At 37.7% G+C, this 19667-nt stretch overlaps 1 pseudogene; it reads right to left on the reverse strand.

The window, feature by feature from the left end:
* Positions 1 to 178: 178 nt before the first annotated feature.
* On the reverse strand, positions 179 to 12078 carry LOC120174850 (annotated as a pseudogene).
* Positions 12079 to 19667: the final 7589 nt, after the last annotated feature.

A 19667-nucleotide genomic window follows, 5' to 3' on the forward strand; every position in this document is an offset into this window, starting at 1 on the left:
CGACCAGTACGATCTGATTTGAACAACAATGGTCAGTAATTTACTATAATTTCCCATTAGATTGTTTTCGATTCCGGTAAATTTGATCAATCACCAACTAATAATCATTCAACAAAAGCAAATTTATATTGGCAAATGCAATGACGCGAGTTATAAGTTCAATATAGGCTTTCCATATCCATATCCATATCCAAATCAAATAATGGTAGATTACACAAAAGCAACCTCACTCCGTTTGCTTCAAAACCTCGACAATGCGTCTTTGAGGAATGGATTTGAAGCAGTAACTTTGGGAACTGTGATTTCGAAATCTTTACCAAACCTAACCCAAAAACAAAAGCCGCAACCGGTTAACATCAAGTATAAACTTTCAGTTTAGATTACAAAAATGAAATACAAAGATATGATTGGTTAAACGTGTTAGCTTCTTACGGATCATAAACAAGGCCTCTGGCTTCTTTAACGATTAAAACACCAGCTGCTACATCCCTGAACAAAGAGGCCGACACTGTCAATTATTTACTGAACCCAGACCTTCATCAAAATTAAAATGATTAAACGCATACCACGGGCCACCATATCCAAGTTCGTAAAACAGGTCAAACCTTCCACATGCAATTCCACAAAGGTTCAATGCACATGAACCGCTCATTCGAAGTGATCTCACCTTTTAATCAAAGAAAATCGCTATGTATTTCAAGTTTGCAACATGTAGTAACAAAAGAAGGAAAAAATCACTAGTTTATGTCACCTTGAAAAATAAGTTATTGATTCGATTTGTAGTGGTATCCACCGTTAACACTTCTCGTTTTGTTCCAACTTGCTCAACAGGAAAAATTTAGTCAAAGCTTTTACATGCTTACAACGCTCCTATCTTAATTGTGTCGAATAGTCCCATACTATTATCAGCTAACAACCAGCCAGCAGTAACAAGATAATATTTTCTAAAACAGGATTAGAAACTGAAGCTAAACATTATCAAGTTCAGTTATACCCAACAATGAACAAAATAAGGTAAAATGAAATTTCAGATCATAAGAAGCTTCAAACTGTTGGAAGTCAAAGTTGGATGGCAACACATGCAACACATGGGCTGTTAAATAGGTGTCTGCCTAATTTTGTTGAATTTAGGCTTGGGTTAATCACACATTTAGTCATTGCACTTTAGGGTATTTTCAAAGATTAGTCCCTAAACTTCAACTATAAATACCCTAGCTCATTAGCTTCAAAATCATCCCAAATCATTTCTTTCTCCCAATACTAGAGAGTTTTCTTGGCATGGGGTGGAGTGGAAAGATGCCCCTGAATCCAAGATCCATGATTCAATCGGACTATTGATGCTTAGAATCATGGCATCACCTGTCTCATCTGTCACGTTGACAGATTCCTGTGCACCTGTATCTTTCTTCAGTGCTCGACAATCTCTTTTAAAGTAACCCTTCTTGCCACAATTATAACAGATAAGATCTTTCTTTCCTGTTCTTGATTTGCCCCTCTTGGATTTCAATCTGCCACAATTTGAATTTCTTTCTGAAGTTCTTCCTCTGGACTCCGTGTGCAAGGATGAGGAGGTTGATGCTTCACCCGATTCTCTCCGTCGAATTTCTTCGCTCAATACCAGATCCCGAAAATCGTCGAATTTTAATTTGTTGTTTCCCGACGAGCTGACTGCTGTAACAGTAGCATTCCAACTGTCTGATAGAGATGATAAGAATTAAAGCTCGAACTTCATCATCGAATTCAATTTCTACTGAACTCAATTGGGTTGTGATTGTGTTGAGTTCATTTAGGTGTTGTGCAATTGATGCCCCTTCCGTCATCTGTAAATTGAATAATCGCCTATTCACGTGAATAGTAACCTCGCAAAAAATTGACAAAATTCACAACCAAAAACTCTGATTACCAGTTGTTGGGAAATAAACAAGTAACGAGTAATTTCCCTATAACCAGATTAATGAGAATGTGAAATAAAAAACGGAAAAATAATACCCGAAATTGATAACGGAGTTCAGCCAATTGTGCTTACGTCTCTGGACTGCTGCAGATCTTTTACTAAAGAGAAATTTACAGGTGTTTACAAAACACTCACTACTCACAAGAAAACTCTAGTATTGGGAGAAAGAAATGATTTGGGATGATTTTGAAGCTAAATGAACTAGGGTATTTATAGTTGAAGCTTAGGGACTAATCTTTGAAAATACCCTAAAGTGCAATGACTAAATGTATGATTAACCTAAGCCTAAATTCAACAAAATTAGGCAGCCACCTAAATTCATCTAGCTGATGCTGAAACCTTGAAGATCGTCGGAAAAGAAGACATCCGATTAAAGTTGCCAAACCAGACCACCTAGATGCTGAAAGGAGTGAGACATATTCCTGGCCTCAAAAGAAATTTGATTTATGTAAGACAGCTTGATGGAGAAGGATATAGCACAACCTTTTCAGGCTGTGAATGGAAGATTACCAAAGGAGCACTTGTCATTGCTCGTGGTAAGAAGACTGACACTCTCTATGTAACCTCAAATTTAGAGAATATTACAGTAGCAGATGCTGATGGAAAATCAAACCTATGGCACCAAAGGCTTGGTCATATGAGCGAGAAAAGGATGAAGACACTTTTGTCAAAAGGGAAGCTGTCGGATCTAAAGAATGTAGATGTCGGACTATGTGAGGATTGCATCTTTGGAAAACAAAATAAAGTCAGGTTTGCAAAGATTGGTAAGACACCCAAGGTTGAAAAGTTAGAGTTGATTCATACTGATGTATGGGACTATCTCCAGTTCCATCTCTTGTAGGCTCATTATATTATGTCACCTTCATCGATGATTCAACAAGGAAGGTGTGGGTTTATTTTCTAAAGAAGAAATCAGAAGTCTTTGATACCTTCAGAAAATGGAAAGCCATGGTGGAAAATGAGACTGGTTTGAAAGTCAAGCGGTTGAGGTCTGATAATGGAGGAGAGTACAGAAATAGGAGATTCAGAGATTTCTGCGCAAACAATGGGATCAAGATGAAGACAACAGTTCCCATGACACCGCAATAGAATGGCGTAGCAGAGCGCATGAACAAAACTCTGAATGAACGTGCCAGAAGCATGAGGATACATGCCGGCTTGCCCAAAATTCTATGGGCTGAAGCTATCAACACTGTAGCTTACCTGATCAACCGTGGGCCCTCAGTTCCTATAGATGGCGGAATACCAGAGGAAGTTTGGAGCAAGAAAGAAATAAACCTTTCACACTTAAAAGTGTTTGGTTGTATTTATTTTGTATACATAGACTCTGCTGAAAGAAGTAAACTTGATGCTAAGTCCAACAAATGTGCCTTTGTTGGTTATGGCGGTGATGAGTTCGGTTACCGGTTTTGGGACTATGAAAATCGGAAGATAATCAGAAGAAGAGATGTTATTTTCAATGAGAATGTGATGTACAAAGACAGATTAACCATAGAATCAAGTAGCTAAACACCGAAGCTGAAATAAAGGAATTTGTTGAGTTCGAGAAGATTTCTGGAAATGATGTTCAGATCAGTCCTGAAGAAGTTTAAGAAGAACCAGGCACACCGGAACTAAGACGTTCCTCCAGAATTCCTAAACCAACCAAGCGATATTCTTCTTCTTTGCACTACTTGTTGCTAACTGACAATGGTGAACCAGAGTGCTATGATGAAGCAATGCAAGTGGAGGATTCAGTCAAGTGAGAGTCTTCCATGAAAGATGAGATGGACTCGCTTATGTCAAATCAGACATGAGAATTAGCTGAATTACTACCAGGCAAGAAAGCAATCCACAACAAGTGGATTTACAGGATCAAATAAGAGCACGATGGGAGCAAACATTACAAAGCAAGATTGGTTGTCAAAGGTTTTCAGCAAAAAGAAGGTATTGACTACAATGAAATTTTCTCTCCAATCGTAAAACTGTCTACAATCAGATTGGTGTTGAAAATTTTAGCTGCAGAGAATTTACATCTTGAGCATTAGATGTAAAGACAACTTTCCTTCATGGTGATTTGGAGGAAGAATCTATATGAGGCAGCCAGAAGGCTTCATAGAGGCAGGCAAGAAAAACCTGGTATTCAGGTTGAAGAAGAGCTTATATGGTTTAAAACAAGCTCCTAGACAGTGGTACAAGAAGTTTGATAGTTTCATGAGTAGCAGTGATTTTACCAGATGCCAAGCAGATCATTGTTGCTACATCAAGAGGTTCGACAACAACTTCATTATTTTATTGTTGTATGTGATGACATGCTCGTTGCAGGCTCAGACATGCAAGAGATTATAAACTTGAAGCAAAAATTGTCGAAGCAGTTTGCTATGAAGGATCTGGGCGCTGCAAAGTAGATTCTTGTGATGAGGATTAAGAGAGACACAAAGTTGGGGACTTTGATGTTATCACAGGCTGAGTACATCAACAAAGTACTCTCTAGGTTCAACATGCAAGATGCTAAACCAGTAAGTACACCTTTAGGTGTTCATTTTAAACTCTCCAAAGAACAGTCACCAAGACAGAGGAAGAACGTGCACACATGGTGAAGGTGCCGTATGCCTTAGCAATTGGAAGGAGCACTTTGTTTCAAAGGTGGAGATACGATACTGTCAGGCTATGTAGATGCTGACTTAGCCAGAAATGTTGACATCAGAAGGAGCACTACAAGGTATGTCTATACTAGGAGGAACCACAGTGAGTTGGGTTTTTCAACTACAGAAGATAGTTGCTCTCCACAACTGAAGTAGAATATGTCGTTGTTACGGAAGCCAACAAGGAGAAGGTTTGGCTCCAAAGTTTCTTGGAAGAGTTAGGAAAGAAACAAGAAAACAATGTCTTGTATTGCGACAGTCAAAGTGTTATCCATCTAGCGAAAAATCCATTTTTTCATTCCAGAACGAAGCACATACAATTGCGATATCATTTTATCCGGTCTCTTCTGGAAGATGGGATTTTGAAACTTGAAAAGATTAGTGGAGCTCAAAATCCGGCAGACATGTTGACAAAGACGGTGACCACGGACAAACTGAAGTTGTGTTCAGCTTCAGTTGGCATGCTAAATAACAGACAAGAAAGCTGATGCATTAATAGATGTGTGAAGACATATTAAAATCAGTCTTCAAGTGGGAGATTGTTGGAAGTCAAAGTTGGATGGCAACACATGCAACACATGGGCTGTTAAATAGGTGGTTGCCTAATTTTGTTGAATTTAGGCTTGGTTAATCACACATTTAGTCATTGCACTTTAGGGTATTTTCAAAGATTAGTCCCTAAGCTTCACTATAAATACCCTAGCTCATTTAGCTTCAAAATCATCCCAAATCATTTCTTTCTCCCAATACTAGAGAGTTTTCTTGTGAGTAGTGAGTGTTTTGTAAACACCTGTAAATTTTCTCTTTAGTAAAAGATCTGCAGCAGTCCGGAGACGTAAGCACAATTGGCTGAACTCCGTTATCAATTTCGGTATTATTTTTCCCTTTTTTATTTTGTATTCTCACTAATCTGGTTATAGGGAAATTACTCGTTACTTGTTTATTTCCCAACACAAACCTCTGTTGCAAGTAGAGACTTAACAAGTTCAGTTTGAGATGACACTGCAAAATTTCATAGCAGAAGAAAAATCTTTAAGAGATTTCAGTTCAAGTTTTCGGACCTATATAGTAATCATTGAGCATTAGATTCACCTTTTGTAGGGGTCCCATTGAGAAATGCTCATTTTTCAAGTACAATAGCAAAGAGCTGCATGCCATAAACCCAGTAACATTCATTTAACTTGTGATAAAGAAAGACAAAACTCTAGATTTAAGAAAAACTTAAACATCTTCTTAAAGGGCAATTCTCACCTCATTCATTATGGATTAAACAACACCAACTGCAGGAACTTTCCCAACAGTAAGACCAATGGATACGCACACAAATAGAAACCTACACAATTGCAACGATCAATATTTAGATGACCGAACACGAACACCCAAGACTCAAATATAGGACAAGTAAAAGAAAAGCCTTCACCCATGCACAAAATTAGTTATTCCATCAAGAGGATCAACTATCCAAGTAGGCTCATCAGTCAGCTCTGATGTACCACAAGAAGCATGGTTTCTTCCCCATGAACTAAAACAAACATCATTTATAGCTGTATCAAGAAAAAGGTTCACTTCCGAGAACACTCGTATTCAAATCTTGATAGATACATGGTAGATATTAGATAAAGAAAACCCGCTAACCTTATGAGAGAGGTAATGATGCTTGAGATAATTAAAAACAAGGTCCTCACATGCCTTATCAGTCTCTGTGACCAAATCCACCTGGATTTAGATCAAATAAGCAACTTTTAAGTAGGTATTTTCATTTCTAAATTGGAAAGTTGCAGTGTCTACAATTTAAAAGATAGAATCACAATCAATTTGAAATGTAGTGAAAAATTACCCCAGAACCTCTAATAAGATTAGATAATACAGTTTCATTGGCTACTCTAGCACTAATCAATGAGGGCATTGGTTTAACAATATAATCAACCAACGTTAATAATTTTAAATACCTTATCAACATACATGTCTTTCATAGTAAGCTAACCAGAATTGACCACAAAAATAAAGAATTAGATAGAGAAAATAAGGAATACCTGGCCTTTATGCTCCACATTCTTGGTCTGGTAAAATCCTTTACGATTATCTTTATAAACTCGAATAAAAAAGGTGAGAGAAATGAAGTGAATAAATCGATGAAGTAAATTACGAAAGAAGAAGAAAAATGAAAATGAAACTTTTTTAATGACCTCGTCGGCTTTCTTAGCTGCATCGACTGCAGTGGCCAAGAACTCTTCATGGGAACCTGAAAATCCATAGAATTTACGAAAGAAAAAGTTAAATACCTTATCAACATACATGTCTTTCATAGTAAGCTAACCAGAATTGACCACAAAAATAAAGAATTAGATAGAGAAAAAAAGGAAACCTGGCCTTTATGCTCCACATTCTTGGTCTGGTAAAATCCTTTACGGATTATCTTTATAAACATCGAATAAAAAGGTGAGAGAAATGAAGTGAATAAATCGATGAAGTAAATTACGAAAGAAGAAGAAAATGAAAATGAAACTTTTTTTAATGAATCTCGTCGGCTTTCTTAGCTGCATCGACTGCAGTGGCCAAGAACTCTTCATGGGAACCTGAAATCCATAGAATTTACGAAAGAAAAAGGATTATGAATAAGAAATCGAAATCCCAGAAAGGGAAATATAAATAAGATAAAGAAAAAATGAAGAGAGGGGAATTAATCAAGTTCCTACCATTGTCAGCCATGTTAAAATGGTTGGTTACATAGAATTTAAGAAATGTTGATTGTGTAAATTGGTGCACATGGCACCGAAAGCGTGCAAATTAATTTGTCAAAGGGGACCGAAAAGGTGCAGCAAATGTTGATTTTTGGACAATAGTTAATTATAATTTAGTCTTTATATTTTAGGGTATTTATAAGATTAAATCATAATTTAGTCATTATACTTTAGGGTATTTATAAGATTAATTCTTAAGCTTCAACTATAAATACCCTAGTTCATTTAGCTTCAAAAGCATCCTAAAGCATTCTAGCTTTCTCCCAATACTAGAAAGTTTCTTAAGAGTTGTTTTCTCCTTTTTATCAAAACAGAATTATCATTGTTTTCTCCTTGTTAGATCGAGAGAAGTTGTAATTCCTATTTTCTCATAATAAAATTCTTCTACGTTGCCCTTGGTTTTTACTCTATTTAGGAGGGTTTCACGTAAATTTTGTGTCTCTTTTATCTTCATCTTTATTCTCAAATTATCAGTTGCGTTTTGCTCTATCCGATATCCGTATTATGCAACAATTGGCATTAGAGCCAGATTAGAGTGTGTAATACTTATTATCTTTTGTGGTTGCCACCAAAGGTGATCCTCCAACATAGAAAGTAAGAAGTTATTACCCATTCTTTGAAGGTTTCTAGAGAACTATTCACGATAATGAAATAGTAAGAGCTATCCGAATAGAAGTTATGACAACGAAATTTGATATTGAAAAATTCAATGGGAGAAATTTCTAATTGTGGAAATTGAAAATGAAGGTCATCCTGAGAAAGACGGTTGCCTAGCAGCTATCAGTGAAAGCCGATGAATTTCATAGATGACGCAAATGGAACGAGATGGACGGGAATGTTATGGTAAACTTTCATCTAGCATAGCAGATGAAGTATTGTCAACATCGAGAAAGAAGACATCTAAGAGATATGATCATCTCACCAAATTGTACGAGCTACATTGTTGCACAATAAAATTTTCCTTAAAAGGAAATTGTACACTCTCCGGATGCCAGAATATACTTCAGTGACTGAGCACTTAAACACGCTGAACACTTTATTTTCTCAGCTTACATATTTAAGATGTACAATATGAGAACAAGAACGTGCTAAACTTCTACTTCAAAGTCTACCGGATTCGTATGATCAACACATCATCAACTTGACAAACAGTAATGTCACCATCTAGTTTTTGATGACGTTGCAGCTGCTGTTCTACAAGAAGAAAATCGGCACAAGAACAGGAAGACAGACAAGTAAATCTGCAACAAGCAGAAAACCTTGACAACGATGAGAGGGAGATCAATAGAACATGGCCAAAGCAGTAGTCACAAACATGGTAGATCGAAGTCGAGAAGCAAGAAGAATTTAAAGTGCTACAACTGTGGAAAGAATGATCACTTGAAGAAGGATTGTTGGAGTTTAAATAAAAACTCCAATCCACAAGGTAATACCGCAAACACTTCAGATGATGGAGATGCTCTATGTTGTGAAGCGTCAACCACCATAGAAGGTAGAAAGAGATTTACAAATATATAGCTCATTGATTCGAGAGCAACATATCACATGACCTCAAGAAGAGAATGGTTCCATTATTATGAACCTGTCTCAAGAGGATCTGTGTACAGTTGCAATGATCATGCCTTAGAGATCGTTGGCATGAGAACCATCAAATTGAAGATTATGATGAAACAATTAAAGTTGTTCGAGATGTGCGACACGTGAAAGGCCTAAAGAAAATTTTATTATCTTATGGATTGTTGGATAATAATGCAAGCAAGATTGAAACACGAAAAGGAATCATGAAGGTGTTCCATGGAGCGCTTGTGCTGCTGAAAGGCAAAACGATAGCAGCAAACTTGTACATGTTGAAGGGAGAGATTTTTCTAGAAGTAGAAGCCTCTGTTGCCTCATGTAGTTCAAATTATGCAATGCTATGGCATCAGAAACTTGGACACATGTCAGAACAAGGAATGAAAGTCCTTGTGGAGCAAAAGCTACTTCCAGGCTTAACAAAAGTATCACTTACTTTGTGTGAGCATTGCATAACAAGTAAGCAGTACCAGTTGAAATTCAACACGTCAAATTCTAGAGGCAAAAGTGTTCTAGAATTGGTTCACTCTGATGTATGACAAGAACCAATTACATCTCTAGGTGGAGCAAAATACTTTGTCTTATTTATTAATGACTACTCCAAGAGATGTTGGGCGTACCATATTAAAAAGAAGTCAGAAGTCAGACATGTTTTCAATTTTCAAAAATTTCAAAGTGCGGGTGGAACTTGATTCTGGAAATAAGATCAAGTGTTTCAGAACAGATAATGGAGGAGAATACACAAGTGAAGAATTTGATGACTTTTACAGGAAATAAGGCATCAAAGACAGTTCACTGTGGCGAATACTCCTCAACAAAATGGAGTGGTAGAGCGGATGAACAACCTTGTTAGAAAGAACAAGAGCAATGTTGAGGGATGCATGCCTAGAAAAATCATTCTAGGCAGAAGCAGTCAATACCGTCTGTTATTTGGTGAATCGAGCTCCATCAACTGCAATAGAGCTAAAGACACCAATGGAGATATGGACTGGTAAACCAGCTGATTATTAAAACCTCCATGTATTTGGAAGTATTGTGTACATGAGTACAACTCCCAAGAAATTTCAAAGATTGATCCAAAATCCAGGAAATGTAAATTCTTGGGGTATGCTGATGGTGTAAAGGGGTATCTCTTATGAGATCCCACTGCTCATAAAGTGATCATCAGCAAGGATGTTATCTTTGTAGAAGATAACTACAAAGAAAAGAAGATGATGATAGCCCTGAAAAGTCAGAGACTACACAAATACATGTGGAAAATGAGGTTGAACAAAGAGATTCTTCTGAAGCAGAACCAACACATGATGAACAAGAACCAGAGAGTTCTGAAGCTCCAACAACTCGTCAATTAGATCGTGTGAGAAGACGTCCCAATTGGTACTCAGATTATGTTATAGAAGAAAATATTGCATACTGCCTTTTAACAAAGGACGCCAGGAGGCAATAAACAACTCAGATGCTTCACTATGGATGAATGATGCAAGAAGAAATTGAAGCCCTTTATAAAAATAATACATGAGACCTTGTGCCACTATCACAAGGAAAAACCAATTGGTAACAAATGAGTCTTCAAAATCAAATGAAATGGTGACGATCAAGTTGAGAGGTATCGTGCAAAACTGATGGTCAAAGGATATGCTCAAAAAGAATTTATTGTTTCAATGAAATCTTTTCTCCTGTGGTTCAACTAACAACAGTTCAAGTAGTTTTGGCAATGTGTGCTACATTGAACTTACATCTAGAACAGCTAGATGTTAAAACAGTTTTTCTTCATGGAAATCTTGAAGAATAGATTTACATGCTCTAGCCTGAAGTTTGAAGAAGAAAGAAGAACTTGGTTTGCAAGTTGAACAAATCTTTGTACGGTCTAAAGCATGCGCCGAAGTGTTAGTATAAGAGATTTGATTCCTTCATTATGTGCCTTGGATATAACAGACTTAATGCAGACCCTTGTGCTTATTTCAAGAGGTTTAGTGATAACGATTTTGTTATATTAATGTTGTATGTAGATGACATGTTAGTTGCAGGACCCAACAAAGATCATATTGAAGAATTGAAGGCACAACTGGCTAGGGAATTTGAAATGATGGACTTGAGATCAGCAAACAAGATTCTAGGGATGCAAATTCACCGAGACAGAAGTAATAGGAAGATTTGACTTTCATAAAAGAATTACTTGAAGAAGATCTTATCACTATTCAACATGCAAGATTGTAAGCTAATTTCTACCCCTCTTCCTATTAACTTTAAATTATCCTCCAGTATGAGTATGTAGCAGCTACACAAGCCAGTAAAGAAGCAATTTGGTTGAAGATGCTATTGGAGGAGCTTGAGCACAATCAAAAGTATGTCTCTTTGTTTTGTGACAGTCAAAGCGCCTTGCATTTAGCAAGGAATCCAACATTTCATTCAATGACAAAGCACATACGAGTTCAATGCCATTTCATTTGTGAAAAAGTGGAAGAAGGGATGGTAGATATGAAGAAGATCCATACCAAAGACAACATAGCAGATTTCATGAAGAAGGCGATCAATGCTGATAAATTTACTTGGTGTTGATCCTCTTGTGGCTTGTCAGAGACATAAGAAACATGATGGTACAAGGTAGAAAGAATGGTGTGAAGATATGATTATTCCAATCATATCTTCAAGTGGGAAATTATTGAAAATTGGTGCACATAACACCGAAAGCATGCAAATTAATTTGCCAAAGGGGCACTGAAAATGTGAAGAAAATGTTGATTTTTGAACAATAGTAAAATCACAATTTAGTCATTATATTTTAGGGTATTTATAAGATTAGTCCTTAAGCTTTAACTATAAATACCCTAGCTCATTTAGGTTCAAAATCATCCCAAAACATTCTAGCTTTCTCCCAATACTAGAGAATTTAGAGAGTTTCTTGAGAGTTATTTTCTCTTTTTTATCAAGAGAGAATTATCATTGTTTTCTCCTTGTTAGATCGAGAGAAGTTGTAATTCATATTTTCTCATAGTGAAATTCTTCTACCGTTTCCCGTGGTTTTTACCCTATATTATTTAGGGGTTTTCCACGTAAATTTTGTGTATCTTTTATCTTCATCTTTATTTTCTAAATTATCAGTTGCAATTTTACTTTATCCGATAGCGGTATTCCGTAACATATTGATGATGTATTTGTGGGTGTTTCAGAAATCGGGTTGGAGACATTTTCAGAAAAGAAGAACAAACAGTAGAGTTAACAAACAAAATGAGACTCGTGTTGATTTTTTACTATTTACTGGAAATAAAATGCCCTTTACTTCTTCACATTATTTTGTGATTAATAACTGTACTAGATTAACTTTTTCTAAAAAAAACCTAATGACTACTCTCTCTAAAGACGGTGCCTCCACTCCACGCAACCCTGGAAGCAACGACGAATTGATGATGATCCTCCTTATCGTGGGGGGATCGATAGTGCGACTACCAAAGCGATTAACTCAGGTCTTGCTCCTTCTTACAAAGACTCCCTTTTGAAGGAAAATCCTTCTATCCCAAACGAAGATGATGAGATTATGGATGAAGAAGACATTGATATTGAGGAAGACAATGTCGTAAGGAATACTTCTGACGGTCTGCCGACTATCACTTTCTAGTTCTGTCCTTGGTCCAAAAATCTTTTAAACAAACCGTTGTGGTTAAGTTTTTGGGACGCAAGATTGGTTACATAACTTTGAGAAATATGATTTATGATTTATGGAAGCCTTCACAAACGATAAAACTTATGGACATCGAAAATGATTATTTCCTCGTTACCTTCAAAACCCGTTCAGTTTATCTCAAGGCTCTTTCAGAAGGTCCGTGGACTGTGTTTGCTCATTATCTCACAGTGGATCCATGGACTCCAAATGTTTCCTCCTCTGATCCCTACCCGAAGACTGTCATGGCATGGATAAGATTGTCTAGCCTCCCGATCACCCTCTATAAACAAAGCATTATCACGGAAATAGGCGAGTGCATTGATCCTATCATTAAAATTGATTACCAGACTAAGAACGGTAGGAGAAGTCGTTTCGATCATATGGCAGTTAAAGTGGACCTCAGTAAACCCCTTATTTCAAAAATTATCATCAATGAAAGAACTCAGATTGTTGAATATGTGTCTATTCCTATCGTTTGCTTCAAATGCAGTACGTATGGACATACCTTGGATGGCTGTCGTGTAGGTCAATCTGAGCAATAGAAGGAATCGACTGGTGAGCCATCTATTGCAATAAACCAGACCTCCAATGATGGACCTTTTGCTCCTTGGATGATTGTCGAAAGACAACAGGGCCGAAATACAAAGAAATCGGAGACCTTACCGAGCACTTATAATGTTGTGGGTTTCACTGACTCAATATTCAACCCGATATTTGATAATAAAAACGAAGTTGGCGATGTGCAGAATGTTGATGCCACGACTCCCCCTCAAGTTCAAATTCAACAACCAACCAATGCCCACGCCAAACCCAGACTGAGAAACAAAGGAAAAGCTTCGGCAGTCACCAACCGATCCAAAACAGTTAATGTAAGCAAACCCCTCATCACAACTCTTACTGACTTTTTGGTGCTTACTCGAAATATTGGGAAAGCTAAAGGTTCTCGTCTTGCTGCTTTCACCTTTAAAACAGTTCTTCTAGATGGATCCAAGCATTCGGTCGTTGTGATACATGAGAATGCTAACCCAAACACCATAGATATCTCGCGGATGCAGGTCGAGTTGCCATCAACTCATAGAATTCTCCCTCGGGAGATCCTCTTGATAATGGCAGGCAGATGACTGAGTTATAGCCAGAGGTCCCTCCCTTAGCAACAGAAAATAGACCCCTGTCGAGTATTCATCTTAACGGAGATCATCTTGTTATGGCTAGTGACCATGTCGTGGCAATGCTTGATAGTACCCATTGTTGAAAATTAAACTAACTTTCGGTGGAAAGTTGGATTTAATTAAGAGAAAATTGCCTCAGTGACCAAAATTCCCATAATATACGATTTTAACCAACTTTTTCGGATTTGCCAAAATGACCAACAAAATCGCAATGCGATCGCTAATTCGCAACGCGATCTCCATTATCGCAAATTCGCGTTGCATTTCGCGTTGCGATAGTTGAAAATCGCGTTGCGATGGTCTACAGTGTCGTTGCGATTTTCCCAATTCGCAATGCGAATAAGTAAATCGCAACACGAATTGGGAAAATCGCAATGCGATACTGACTATCGCAATGCGATACTTACTATCGCAATGCGATAATACAAAATCGCAACGAGATACTGACTTTCGCAACGCGATTCTGACTTTCGCAGCGCGATAATACATAATCGCAATGCGATTTTCAAAGCGCCATTAGTATCCTGGCCAAGTATTTTATTTTTAAATTCCTAACACGAATATTAATATATTGGAACACTGAACCGTCCACAGTATATCCCGTAATCGCAACTCATAACCTAAAACCTAAAATCACAACTCAGTCCCATCTCCATCTCTCACTCTCTCACCCATCTCCGACGAAATCCGTCCCCATCTCCGGCGAAATCCGTCTATCTCCATCTCTCATAGCCACCCTCACAATCAGAAATGGAAAATCAACCAAATCAACCAACGAGGGTTAGTTTTTTTAATTATTTTCTTTTTGAAATTTTTGCATTATTATTAGGTTTTTCATATTGAAATTGATGATACGTTTACTGGTAATTTCAATAATAGATTAACCATTTCACTTAGATTTCTTATTAAATCAACCGAGAATCGCAACGCAAAATGCAAATCGCAACGCGATTTTAGTTTCGCGTTGCGATTCTCTCGTTGCGATAATCAAATTCGCGTTGCGATAGTCATTTTCGTGTTGCGATTTTCATTTTCAGAAACTATTCTTCTTCTGCAAATTGAAACTTGAATGAATTGCATTACTTCAACCAAAAAACAAAGACAAATACGAAATTCACAGTGTTGCAAATTTAAGTTTGAAGAATAAACTACTACTCTTTATGTTTATTATTGTTTTTGGTATATCTTCACAGTGTAGTTTTTTGTATATCTAACTTAGTATGTTTATTGTTTTTGTAGAACTTTTATTCGGCTCAATTGACCTTAAGAAATAAAGTCAGACTGGCCAAAACAATTGCGTCGAAGCTTTCACCTGCACAAAAAAAAATGTTTGAGGATACTTGCTTCGGGCCATGGCTGAAAGTACAACATCCCGGTGGAGATGCGATGTTGACACACTTGTTTCTTCAAACTATGACTAGGGATCCACAAACAGTGGGAGTGGTTAGTCGGTACATGGCGAATTCAGGCAAAGAGCATTGGAATATTGTAAAGAGGATCCTAAGATACATCAAAGGGACCTCAAATGTTGCATTATGTTACGGAGGATCAAACTTACTAATCAATGGGTATGTAGATTCTGACTATGCAGGGGATTTTGATAAAAGCAAATCTACTACAGGATATGTGTTCAAAGTTGCTGGTGGAGCTGTAAGCTGGGTTTCAAAATTGCAGTCAGTTGTGGCTACATCCACAACAGAGGTAGAATATGTAGCAGCTACACAAGCCAGTAAAGAAGCAATTTGGTTGAAGATGCTGTTGGAGGAGCTTGGGCACAATCAAGAGCATGTCTCTCTATTTTGTGACAGTCAAAGCGCCTTGCATCTAGCAAGGAATCCAGCATTTCATTCAAGGACAAAACACATACGAGTTCAATACCATTTCATTCGTGAAACGGTGGAAGAAGAGACGGTAGATATGCAGAAGATCCATACCAAAGACAACATAGCAGATTTCATGACGAATGCAATCAATGCTGATAAATTTACCTGGTGTCGATCCTCCTGTGGCCTGTCAGAAACGTAAGCAACATGAAAGGTACAAGGTAGAAAGAATGGTGTGAAGATATGATTGTTCCAATCAAATCTTCAAGTGAGAGATTGTTGAAAATTAAACCATTTTTCGGTGGAAAGTTGGATTTAATTAATCCACCGAATGGCAAATGTCAAAAAGGGTGGATTTGTGTTGAAAATTAACAATGGTAGAAATGCACTTTTAGTCATTTTAATTTAGGGTATTTACAAATTAGTCCTTAAAGCTTCAACTATAAATACCCTAGCTCATTTAGCTTCAAAAACCATCCCAAAGCATTCTAGCTTTCTTCCAATACTAGAGAGATTTTAGAGAGTTTCTTGAGAGTTATTTTCTCATTTTTATCTAGAGAGAATTATCATTGTTTTCTCCTTGGTAGATCGAGAGAGGTTGTAATTTCTATTTTCTCATAGTGAAATTCTTCTACCGTTGCCTGTGGTTTTTACCCTAAATTTTTAGGGGTTTTTCACGTAAATTTTGTGTCTCTTTTATCTTCATTTTTATTTTCTCAAATTATCAGTTGCGATTTTGCTCTATCCGATAGCCGTCTTCCACAACAATTGGTATCAGAGCTAGATTAGAGTGTGTAATATCTGCTTATTGTCTTTGTGGTTGCCACCAAAAGGTGGATCCTCCAATAAGAAAGTAAGAAGTTATTACCCATTCTTTGAAGGTTCCAGAGAACTATTCACGATAGTGAAATAGTGGGAGCTATCCGTAAACGAAGCAATGGCAACGAAATTTGATATTGAAAAGTTCAATGGGAGAAATTTCTCATTGTGGAAATTGAAGATGAAGGCCATCATGAGGAAAGACGGTTGTCTAGCAGCTATCAGTGAAAGGCCAGTAGATTTCGCAGACGACAACAAATGGATCGAAATGGACGGAAATGCTATGGCAAACTTTTATCTAGCATTAGCAGATGAAGTATTGTCAAGTATCGAGGAGAAGAAGAAAACTAAGGAGATATGGGATCATCTCACCAAACTGTACGAGGCCACATCGTTGCACAATAAAATTTTCCTTAAGAGAAAATTGTACACTCTCCGTATGCCAGAATCTACTTCAGTGACAGAGCACTTAAATACACTGAACACTTTATTTTCTCAGCTTACATCCTTAAGCTATAAAATAGGAGAATAAGAACGTGCTGAACTTCTACTTCAAAGTCTACCTGATTCGTATGATCAACTCATCATCAACTTGACTAACAGTAATGTCACCAGTCTAGTCTTCGATGATGTTGCAGCTGCTGTTCTACAAGAAGAAAATCGGCGCAAGAACAAGGAAGACAGACAAGTAAATCTGCAACAAGCAGAAGCGTTGACAACGATGACAACGATGAGAGGGAGATCAACAGAACGTGGCCAAAGCAGCAGTCACAAACATGGTAGATCGAAGTCGAGGAGCAAGAAGAATTTAAAGTGTTACAACTGTGGAAAGAAGGGTCATCTGAAGAATGATTGTTGGAGTCTAAATAAAAACTCCAATCCACAAGGCAATACCGCAAACACTTCAGATGATGGAGATGCTCTATGCTGTGAAGCGTCAACCACCGTGGAAGGAAGAAAATGATTTGCAGATATATGGCTCATTGATTCGGGAGTAACATATCACATGACCTCAAGAAGAGAATGGTTCCATCATTATGAACCTATCTCAGGAGGATCTGTTTATAGTTGCAATGATCATGCCTTAGAGATTGTTGGCGTGGGAACCATCAAATTGAAGATGTATGACGGAACAATTAAAGTTGTTCGAGATGTGCGGTACGTGAAAGGCCTGAAGAAAAATTTATTATCCTACGGATTGTTGGATAATAATGCAAGCAAGATTGAAACACGAAAAGGAATCATGAAAGTGTTCCGTGGAGCGCTTGTGGTACTGAAAGGCGAAAAAATAGCAGCAAACTTGTACATGCTGAAGGGAGAGACTTTGCTAGAAGCAGAAGCCTCTGTTGCCTCATGTAGTTCAGATTCTGCAATGTTATGGCATCAGAAACTTGGACATATGTCAGAACAAGGAATGAAAGTCATTGTGGAGCAAAAACTACTTCCAGGCTTAACAAATGTAACACTTCCTTTGTGTGAGCATTGCATAACAAATAAGCAGCACCAGTTGAAATTCAACACGTCAAATTCTAGAGCCAAAAGTGTTCTAGAATTGGTTCACTCTGATGTATGGCGAGCACCAGTTACATCCCTAGGAGGAGCAAAATACTTTGTCTCATTTATTGATGACTACTCCAGGAGATGTTGGGTGTACCCTATTAAGAAGAAGTCAGATGTGTTTTCCACTTTCAAAAACTTCAAAGTGCGGGTGGAACTTGATTCTGGAAATAAGATCAAGTGTTTCAGAATAGATAATGGAGGAGAATACACAAGTGAAGAATTTGATGACTTTTGCAAGAAAGAAGGCATCAAAAGACAGTTCATAGTGGCAAACACTCCTCAACAAAATGGAGTGGCAGAGTGGATGAACAGAACCTTGTTAGAAATAACAAGAGCAATGTTGAGGGATACAGGCCTAGAAAAATCATTCTGGGCAGAAGCATTCAATACCGCCTGTTATTTGGTGAATCGAGCTCCATCAACTGTAATAGAGCTAAAGACACCAATGAAGATGTGGACTGGTAAACCAGCTGATTATTCAAACCTCCATGTATTTGGAAGTATTGTGTACGTGATGTACAACGCCCAAGAAATTTCAAAGTTGGATCCAAAATCCAGGAAATGCAAATTCTTGGGGTATGCTGATGGAGTCAAGGGGTATCGCTTGTGGGATCCCACTGCCCGCAAAGTGATCATCAGCAGGGATGTTATCTTTGTATAGGATAAACTACAAAGAAAAGAAGACGATGATAGCACTGAAAAGTCAGAGGCTACTTAGATACATGTGGAAAAGGAGGTTGAACAAGGAGATTCTTCTGAAGCAGAACCAGCACATGATGAACAAGAACCAGAGAGTTCTGAAGCTCCAACAACTCGTCAATCAGATCGTGTGAGAAGACGTCCCAATTGGCACTCAGATTATGTTATAGAATGTAATATTGCATACTGCCTTTTAACAGAGGACGGTGAGCCATCAATATACCAGGAGGCAATAAACAGCTCAGATGCTTCACTGTGGATGATGGCGATGCAAGAAGAAATCGAAGCCCTTCATAAAAATAATACATGGGACCTTGTGCCACTACCACAAGGAAGGAAGCCAATGGGTAACAAATGGGTCTTCAAAATCAAGCGAAATGGTGACGATCAAGTTGAGAGGTATCGTGCAAGACTGGTGGTCAAAGGATATGCTCAAAAAGAAGGTATTTATTTCAATGAAATATTTTCTCCTGTGGTTCGACTAACAACAGTTCAAGTAGTTTTGGCAATGTGTGCTACATTGGACTTACATCTAGAGCAGCTAGATGTTAAAACAGCTTTTCTTCATGGAAATCTTGAAGAAGAGATTTATATGCTCCAACCTGAAGGTTTTGAAGAAGACGAAAAGAAGAACTTGGTTTGCAGGTTGAACAAATCTCTGTACGGTCTAAAGCAGGCGCCGAGGTGTTGGTATAAGAGATTTGATTCCTTCATTATGTGCCTTGGATACAACAGACTTAATGCAGACCCTTGTGCTTATTTCAAGAGGTCTGGTGATAACGATTTTGTTATATTGCTGTTGTATGTGGATGACATGTTGGTTGCAGGACCCAACAAAGATCATATTAAAGAATTGAAGGCACAACTGGCTAGGGAATTTGAAATGAAGGACTTGGGATCAGCAAATAAGATTCTAGGGATGCAAATTCACCGAGACAAAAGCAATAGGAAGATTTGGCTTTCACAAAAGAATTACTTGAAGAAAATCTTGTCACGATTTAGCATGCAAGATTGTAAGCCAATTTCTACCCCTCTTCCTATTAAC

This window comes from Hibiscus syriacus, unplaced genomic scaffold (assembly GCF_006381635.1).
Source record: "Hibiscus syriacus cultivar Baekdansim isolate YM2019G1 unplaced genomic scaffold, ASM638163v2 tig00112127_pilon, whole genome shotgun sequence".
In the NCBI taxonomy this organism is placed as follows: domain Eukaryota; kingdom Viridiplantae; phylum Streptophyta; class Magnoliopsida; order Malvales; family Malvaceae; genus Hibiscus; species Hibiscus syriacus.